The sequence below is a fragment of the Triticum aestivum genome, unplaced genomic scaffold (assembly GCF_018294505.1).
Source record: "Triticum aestivum cultivar Chinese Spring unplaced genomic scaffold, IWGSC CS RefSeq v2.1 scaffold11329, whole genome shotgun sequence".
Taxonomy (NCBI): Eukaryota; Viridiplantae; Streptophyta; class Magnoliopsida; order Poales; family Poaceae; genus Triticum; species Triticum aestivum.
In genome coordinates, this window is record NW_025230746.1 from 4,085 (window position 1) to 13,111 (window position 9,027).

Below are 9,027 nucleotides of genomic sequence, written 5' to 3' on the forward strand. Positions count from 1 at the left end.
CGGAAGTGTGTGGCGATCAGACGATGATGTAGACGGTGCAGATACGATTTGACTGTATTCAAGCCGTATACCACTGAGAAAAGGAAAAGAGGGCAAAATGGGCTGATCCAGACGATGATGTAGCGACGGCGACGATATGAGTTGCGCGCGCAACTACGTAGTTACGAATAGACATATTCGTGCCCGGACCGTACGTGACCTTCGTTTCCACCGGCATCGCGACCTCCTACCCCACTACGTACCTATGAGGCTATGACCTATCTATCTCGACTAGGAGTAGGCCTATGCTTCAGTGGCGTCGCATCGCTCGCAGCTGCCTCCGTCGGCGATAGAATGCACGCACCAACGCCACGAGCTATTCTTGAAAGCAAATTGTTGAAAATGAAGCAACTCTGACGACACGTCCACTTGAACAGAAAATCGCCACACAACATCAACAGTGCGTGTCCCATCAAGATCGGATCACATCAGATCAGAATCAGATCGCTTTGAGCACTTTCTCTAAGTTGGAATGCTTTGAGCACTTTCTCTAAGTTGGAATGTGCCTTCGAGGGATCACTTTTTACCCCACCACACTCGCTCTTTCTACACGCCCAATTATTACTACTAGACTTTATGCTACTACACTGACCAACCATTCTTTGGAAGAAGAAGAAAAAGAGTGTTTATATGTTCAAATTTGCAAACAACAACTCCTGCACTGTGCCTTTTGTTTGGTTGCCTTTTGTTTAAGCTACACCTACCGATTCTGGATTCTAGGTATCACAAAATCAGGAAGACAAACATATACTCACTCTGTCTCAAAATAAATGTCTACGGAGCCCTCAACTGTGAGTGAGTCACCACGAAGAGAAGAAGCCATACATGACGAACCGTAATGCTTCAAGGCAGTGCCTTCAGGAAGGACATGACACCGGAGCGCCGCCACCATCAGATCCAAGGATCAAAAGTTTTTCCCCGGAGCAACACGGAGGACGGAGAGAAACCGCAACGACACCTTGCCCATAGGCGCCACGTCGTCAGCATGGTAGAGCCAGAGAGGATTTTCACCCCGGCAAGACCTCTTCGCCTCCAAGGCAGAATACAACATGCAACGAGGGCGCCTGCTGCACCACCCACCTCCCCTCGGTCGTCGTACACTTGCCGCCACACCGCCCACGCAACCATGACAACAAGCCACCACCCGAGCTGTGAGCCCCGCCCACGGGCATCGCAGCTCCCACCACCAAGGCCGCTGCCTCGATATCCATGGCCCCAACTCCATCTCCGCCCCATGCTTGAGCAACGACGACCAAATGAAAGGGCGGGAAGGCACCTCCTTCCCACCCTAGGTCCATGTCCACCCTAGCTGCCACCGCCCCGCCTTGCCACAGCCGGGCAAAAGACGAGCTCCCAGCGGCCCATGTCCACCAAACGGAAGGCAAGGTTGCTCTGAGGCCCTCCCAGCGATGAAGCAAACCCTAAACAGTGACCCATCCCGATCCCACATATATTCGTCCTCACCCGCTCGTCGGACCAAACCCTAGCCAGTCCACTCTACTCCACTCCGAGGGGCTCGGGCGAGCGCCGGACATGGACACGATTGTGGAGCCCAACGAGCGCCGGCTTAGAGATTTAGGCTAGGCTTTACGTGTGTTGAATGTAATTGTATGTATTTGATTGAAGTTTCACAATTGATATATCTGATTGTGAAAGAAAAGATTTAAGGTGGGGCCAGCTTTGTTGTAGATGCTCTAACTAGCTGGTAAATAAAAATAAAAGCGGTGAAACCAAACAGTCGCCTGATTCACGGATGCAAACAGTAGTAGCAATAAGTAAAGACTTAAAAGTCGGAAAAACAATACGATATTGTAGGTAAAGACTTTGGGGTAGTAAAAAAGAAGACTCCAAGGTAGGTGAAGTCAGTCAAGGGAAATAAAACTACACTCCCTCGGTTTCTAGATATATGTCTTTCTACTACATACAAAGCAGAGTGGGTGAATCTACACTCTAAAATGCATCTACATACATCCGTATGTGATTTATAATGAAATCTCTACATTTATACTTTCCCGTTTCTAAATATAAGTTTTTTTAAGAGATTTTGATATGGACTACATATGGATGTATATAGATACAGTTTAGAGTGTAGATTCACTCGTTTTTGCTCCGTGTAGTCTATATTAAAATATCTAAGAGCATCTACAGTCGGGCATCCTAAACCTGCCTCAAACGCCCAGGTGGCCCGTCCGGTCACTGACTGTTCACGAAAATGTGACTCAGTGGGGCACCTTAAACGGGCCTCAAACGCCCAGACTGTCCGGCACCCTTCATATCCAGCCCAAGTATCGGCCGCCCCCGTCACATCAGCCCGGCCCACCCTGACCCTACTCCGTCCCCACAAATATCCCCAATCCGGAAACTCTAGGTCACTCCGCTCTAGCTCTGTCTCTTCTTCTCCCCTCCGAGTTCTTCAATTCGATCCATTCGACAGCTCTGACGACCCCGGCGAACATGTTGAGCGTCAGCAGCCGCTCTGACTCCGACATTGACATCGACAAGGAGCTCCCCCTCCGCATTGCACTCGAGAGGTCCAAGGTGGGCATGAGGGCAGTTCGAGATCGGCTCCCTCGCCTCTTCCCCGCTGACTCAGCGAGGGCGCCGGCTCTGGCTCCTCCCGGCTCGCGCGCAGCTCCGCGAGGGCTGCGCAGTCCCTGTCTCCCCCACGACGGCCCCTGTCGGCTCTCGGCCCGGTTGTTGCTCCCCTGCGTGGGCAGCGTTGGGTGCTTGTGCCCGCCCATCCAGCTCGGACGCGCGCCGAAGTAGGAGGCGCGCGCCGCCCGCCGCGAGAGGCAGAGGGAAAAGGAGAGGGGCGCGTCGGAGAGCTCTGTCTGCCGCCACCGCAGGTTACCTGTGGAGCCTGACGAGGACGAGCGGCTCCTCGCTTGGGTTTTACCGTCGGTCGCTTACGATGGCGGAGACGGACGCTCGGCAGCTCTGTCGGAAAAAACGCAAAGGCTCTCCGGCGTGCCATCGAGCAGTCTGAGCGCGAGGCCAAGAAGTAGGCGACGGAGGTGAACAATTGTGCCATCCTATGTTTGATTCTGTGTGCGTTGACTGATCTACATAGTTTGATCGACGTTGCATGGTTTAGTATCGATATATAGGGGTTCTGATATGAGATACACAGATGTGGAGGACATAATTTAAGGAGTGTCAGGTCAGTGCATGCGGATACGCGGGCTCTAAAAGAACTTATTTATGTTTAGAAATGAAGGGAGTATTTAGAAACGGAGTGAGTATATATATACTGTAGTCCAGATGGGATGGGAGCTCTCAATTATTACCGGGCAACAGTGCGCGGCCGATGGATCTAGATCCAGAGGTGGTGACAACTACCACTGTCCACTAGTACGCGCACCCTCACTCACTCTCTCAAAGCTAAGGGTGCGTTTGGTTGCAAGGGCGGTCATGAATGGGTTGGGATCATTCAGAAAATAGACATGTTTGGTTATAAAGCACATGAATGGTTCGAGCCAAAAAAAGAGAATATGCCATGAAGATGCTGAACCGTTCCACCCAACCAAATCGGTCGAATCAAATGGCCACCCTTTGCATGCATGACTATGTGAGCATGACTGGTGGTCCCGCCCTAAATAATTAGCTCACCACTTATATTCAGCCAAACACATGAATTGAATGGTTCAATCCCAAAAAAATTGAACGGTCCCAACCCATTCATACGACACCTTCAGCCAAACGCATCCTAAGCTAGCTGAGCTGCGCGGTGCTCTCTGCTCCCCACCTCTGCTGCTCTCACCTCCGCCTCGCCGTCCTCTCCGGGAACGCAGCCCCGGTCGCTTCCACTCCGGCTGTCCGGCAACGCACTCCCGTCACCTCGCCCTCTCACCGCGGCGACGTCGGCTCCCGGATCTGAACCAGCTGCAACCTACCGCCGCCGGACAGCAGCAGGTCAGGTCAGCGCTCCCTCTCTCTCTCTCTCTCTCTCTCTCTCTCTCTAACCAATTGTTAGGGCCGACTAGACTAGTATTGGATTTGTGAGATTTGAGTGCTCCAGGATGAATGCCTAGCTAGGCCTAGCTTTGGTTGAGAAACGCGCAAGTTTCCTTTAAGCAATAGTATTACGTGCTGGTGCTACCGTCGTGGATTTGGAAATTAAAGAAATATGAAAAGGAGGATGCCTAAGTTTGGATTTGAAAAATACTGAAAGCAATATGGAATGGATTTTGCGAGATTTGAATAATGATATGTAGGTAAATGCGTAATATAAGTTTGGTTGACCACACAGAAACAAATAAACAACATCTCTTTAACCATTTTTATTTTATTTATGTGCTTAATTAATTCCCATATATAGTTGGTAGTATAAAGTTAAAGAATGTGACTGCAAATTCCTGGCCTCATGCCTTCCTTTATATTTCTCTTGTGATTGCAAATTCTCAACAGGTACCCATCCCTGGCCTGCTGTGCTGCGACTCAACCCCCCATTTGCAGCAGCAGCAGCAGCAGCTAGGTAGTAGGCAGCGGCATCTGTCACCGGCAGCAAAGGCAGGAAGGCGGTGCGCTCGCGCCAACGTACGTACTATGCACGCACTCCGCCCCTTTAGTTTGCAGCTTCCAGCAGCCGCTTTAACTTTTAACATCAAATTCCTTTTGATTCCTTGATTGATGCAGGCGCCACGTGTCGTCCATCCCTGCATCACGCCAGAGGATGGCCGTCGTGGCCCTCGGCGCGGCGCAATGGGTGGTGGGGAAGGCGCTAGCCCCCGTCGCAGATGGCGTGCTGGAGGCTTGGGCAGCCACCAAGAACTTTGGTCCCAACGTCTAGGCCCTCAGGATGGAACTGCTGCTCGTGCAAGCAACGCTTGAAAATGCCGGCCGCAAGGAGATCGGTGGCCCGGCCATGGAGGAGCTGTTGCAGAGGCTGCGGGACTCGGCGCACAATGCCCAAGACTTGCTGGACGAGCTGGACTACTTCCGCATCCACGACGAGCTCCATGGCACGTACAATGCTGCCGACCAGCACGACAAGGGTGGCTTCCACGACCTTGCCCTCAATGCTCGCCACACTGCCAAAGCTGTTGGCAAACTGGTTAGCTGTTGCCCTTGGCAGCATGCTAAGCGCCGGCAGAGGTCACCCGGCGAATCCTCCTCAGCACAAGACACCAATCAAGAAGTCAGCGGATGCATGCCCAAGCTGATTGGTAAACTCCTACCTTGCTCATCCTCCCAGGATCCACATATTCGTGAGAAAGATTGTGGCAGTGTGCAAGAAATGGCAAAGTTTGAGTTTAATAGGGTTGATTTCTCTCGAAAGATGAAGGACATCATAGAGAAATTGCAGCTTGTGCGGAAGAATGTTAATGGCCTTTTGCAGAGTTGTGACCCTAGAAGTGTCTCAGACATTGCCCAGTGTCGTCCTATCACCAAGGGTCGAATTGATGAGCCAAAACTGTATGGGAGGGACCGTGTCATGGATAGCATTATACAGAACATCACCAAGGGTCAATACGGTGACAAGGGTATAACTGTGCTTCCGGTTGTTGGTTCAGGGGGAATGGGGAAGACAACCATACAACACGTATATCGCAGCCAACAAGTGCAGGAACACTTTCCAGTCATGATCTGGATATGTGTGTCACTCCATTTCAATCTGGATAAGGTGCTAGAGCAGATTAAAACATGTACCCCTGCAGTTGAAAAGGAAAAAAGTGGCAGTACAACTGAAGATTTGATTGAGCAAAGATTAAAATCTAAAAGGTTCTTACTTGTATTGGATGATATATGGAAGATTAATAATGGGAATGACTGGGGAAAATTATTGTCGACACTCAATAAATCAAAGGAAAAGGGTTCCATGATTCTCGTCACAACTCGGTTTCAAGCAATAGCAAAGAAGGTTGAAACACCTGGCCACTCAATTAAGCTGAATGGTTTAGAGTGTAAAGAGTTTAGAAAGTTATTCCTTGCATTTGTCTTTGGTGATGAGCAATATCCAAGGGATAAAGAATTTTTGCTTGAGACTGGAGATAAGATAATGGAAAAACTAAAGGGCTCCCCTCTTGCGGCAAAAACGGTTGGTAGATTACTGAGTAAAGACCTTAGTTTGCGTCACTGGAAAAGGGTCCTAAAAAGTAAAGGATGGGAGAAGCAGAACGATGACAATGCAATTATGCCTGCCTTGAAGCTTAGCTATGACTTTCTTCCTTTCCATCTGCAACAATGTTTTGCCTATTCTGGATTGTTTCCTGAAGATTACAATTTCAGAAGTGACGAGCTGATCAGTCTATGGATTGGACTAGATATTTTGAAACCCAATGGGCAAGACCAAATATTTGAAGACATAGGTCTGAGCAATTTAAATGAGTTAGTCATCCATGGATTTTTCAGAGAAGAGAAAACTTATTATGGTATGCGTTATGTTATGCATGACCTGCTGCATGATTTGGCATTGAAGGTTGCATCTCATGATTGTCTTAGTCTAAGTCTCCCTAGTGTTGGATCAGTAGAGATTCAGCCAACCACCCGTCACTTGTCTATAAGCACATATGGTTTAGGTAAATATGATGAAGTGTCTGGTAAAAAATTGAAGAGTGAATTGGAAGAACTAAAGACAAGATTTAAGGTTGAAGAATTGCAAGCATTGATGTTATTTGGAAAAATGGATGAAGGTTTTGTCAAGATATTTGGTGATTTTTTGGGGGAAGTGAACACTCTTCGTGTTCTTCATTTGCCCAAAATGCTTTGTCCCGTGGAGTTCATGTTACATAACTTTTCGGGACTTCTCCACCTACGATACCTATGTCTAGGGACACATGACATCCAGATGCATTTACCACTTAGCATCTCTAAAATTTATCATTTAAGGATTCTAGATCTTAAATGGTGGAATGGCAGTCGTGATTTGCCTGATGACATGAGCAACCTTGCCAAATTGTGCCATTCTTATGTCCCAAATGATGATAAGCTTCATTCTGATATTTATAATGTGGGAAAGCTTAAACTCTTAGAAGAGTTAAAGGTATTTGAAGTCAATAAAAAATGTGAAGGGTTTGAACCAAAGCAACTAGAGCACTTGACCAAGCTAAGGGAGCTTGGCATCTACAACCTTGAGAAGATAGATACAACAGAAGAAGCAGCTCAAGCAAAACTGATGGAGAAAAATTACTTGAGGAGGTTAACATTGGACTGGGATAGTAAGCGATCTAGTGTTGATCCTGGTGTGGAAGCAGCGGTTCTTGAGAGCCTTCATCCACATGGAGATCTTCAGGTGTTGTGCATTAGAGGGCACGGAGGTCCTTCTTGTCCAACATGGCTGGGTGATGAGTTCGCTGCTGAAGGTCTACAAGCTCTTTATCTGTATGGTGTTTCTTGGGAAGTTTTTCCTTCTTTAGGGAAGGCGTGGGATCTTCGTGAATTAAGGTTTGAGCATATTGCCAGGCCGAAGGAGTTTACTATAGAGAAAAGCTTTTGCATGCTAATAAAGTTTGAACTCATTGGCCTAGGAAGTTTTGAAAAATGGATTTTCCCAGCTGAACGAGATTCTTCCCTGGATGGAGAGCGGTTGCCAACGGATGCTCATACGTTCCCTCTCTTGCAAGTGCTGATTATTAAAGAGTGCCCGAAATTCTTAGAGTTTCCAATTTCAAACCATATTCTTTATCCTAAACTACAGGAGCTCAAGATACAGGACTGTCCAGAATTCTTGTCTCCCATCTCCTGGACTGAAAGTCTGCGTAATGTCGAGTTAGCAAATGTGAAACTATTAAAGAGGTTTACATACTCAGGATCATCCGGTGGAGCAGAATTGAAAATTACCGGAGAGAGTGATCTGCTTAGCTTAGACCAAGTGTTACTTTTCAGTAAAGAAACAGGTATTGAGAAGCTGACACTGGACAAGTGCCCACCTCTGGAGTTGAAGCACCTTCTGATGCTAACCTCGCTGAGGACATTGATTGTAAAAGAATCAGTTGGTCTAGTTGGACCACTAGGAGGATGTCAGAGTGATGTGGAATGGCAGCTCCCTGTTGAGTATATCAAGATCTACAAATTAAATGGTAATACTGGCAAGGAACTGACAGAGCTCCTCCCCCACCTCCCAAAGCTCTCCAAATTGGTAATATGGTGGTGTAAAAGCATAAAAAAGCTGGTGGTGGGGGTGGATGTGCAACAAACAACACAAGAAGCATCAGAGATGGGGGGAGGTGAAATAACAGCAGCAGCAGAGGAAGAGGATGATGGGGTGCTGCTCCTCCCAGCTCATCTCTGTGACTCACTACGGGAATTGTGGTTCAATTACTGCCCAGAGCTGGTCCTGGTTGACCCTCCAACTCTTGTTCCTGGTGGAGGATGGCTCCAAGCCTTGCGATCCCTCCAGAGATTAACAATACGGTGGTCCCCAAAGTTTCTATCCACCTTCTCCTTTTCCCGTCACCTTTTTCCTTCCTCCCTGCAGTTCCTGGAGCTTGTGGGTGTGCAAGGTATGGGAACACTGGAGCCCCTCTCAAACCTCTCCTCTCTTATTAGATTAGAATTGGGTAATTGTGGAGAGGATCTGAAATGTCAGGTCTTGTGGTCTCTCATTACCACCGGCGGCCAACTCAAGGAATTAGAAGTCAGGGGCAGCCATAGATTTTTTGCTGATTGGGATCCCAATCCCAGACGGGCTTTGGAGGATGCTGAGGGAGGTGAAGAGCAGCAGACACAGATTGTTTCATCCACACTGCATGAGCTCGGGACAGATGACATAGCAGGATTTCTTGCTGCACCCGTCTGTAGATTCCTCTCTTCCTCCCTCACCAAGCTGAAACTTCGAGGGAATTGGTGTGAAGGGATGGAGCGGTTCAGCAAGGAGCAAGAGGATGCCCTTCAACTCCTCTCCTCCCTCCAGGAACTTGACTTTTCATGTTTCAAGGACCTTCACCAACTCCCTGCAGGGATGAGCAACCTTACCAGCCTCAAGAAATTAACAATCTATGAATGTCCAGCCCTCTCATCATTGCCCAAGGATGGCCTCCCCAAATCACT

General features: G+C 48.3%; 1 pseudogene; it reads left to right on the forward strand.

The window, feature by feature from the left end:
- The first annotated feature begins 4,637 nt into the window (after positions 1-4,637).
- Positions 4,638-9,019, forward strand: LOC123175661 (disease resistance protein RGA2-like; annotated as a pseudogene).
- Positions 9,020-9,027: the final 8 nt, after the last annotated feature.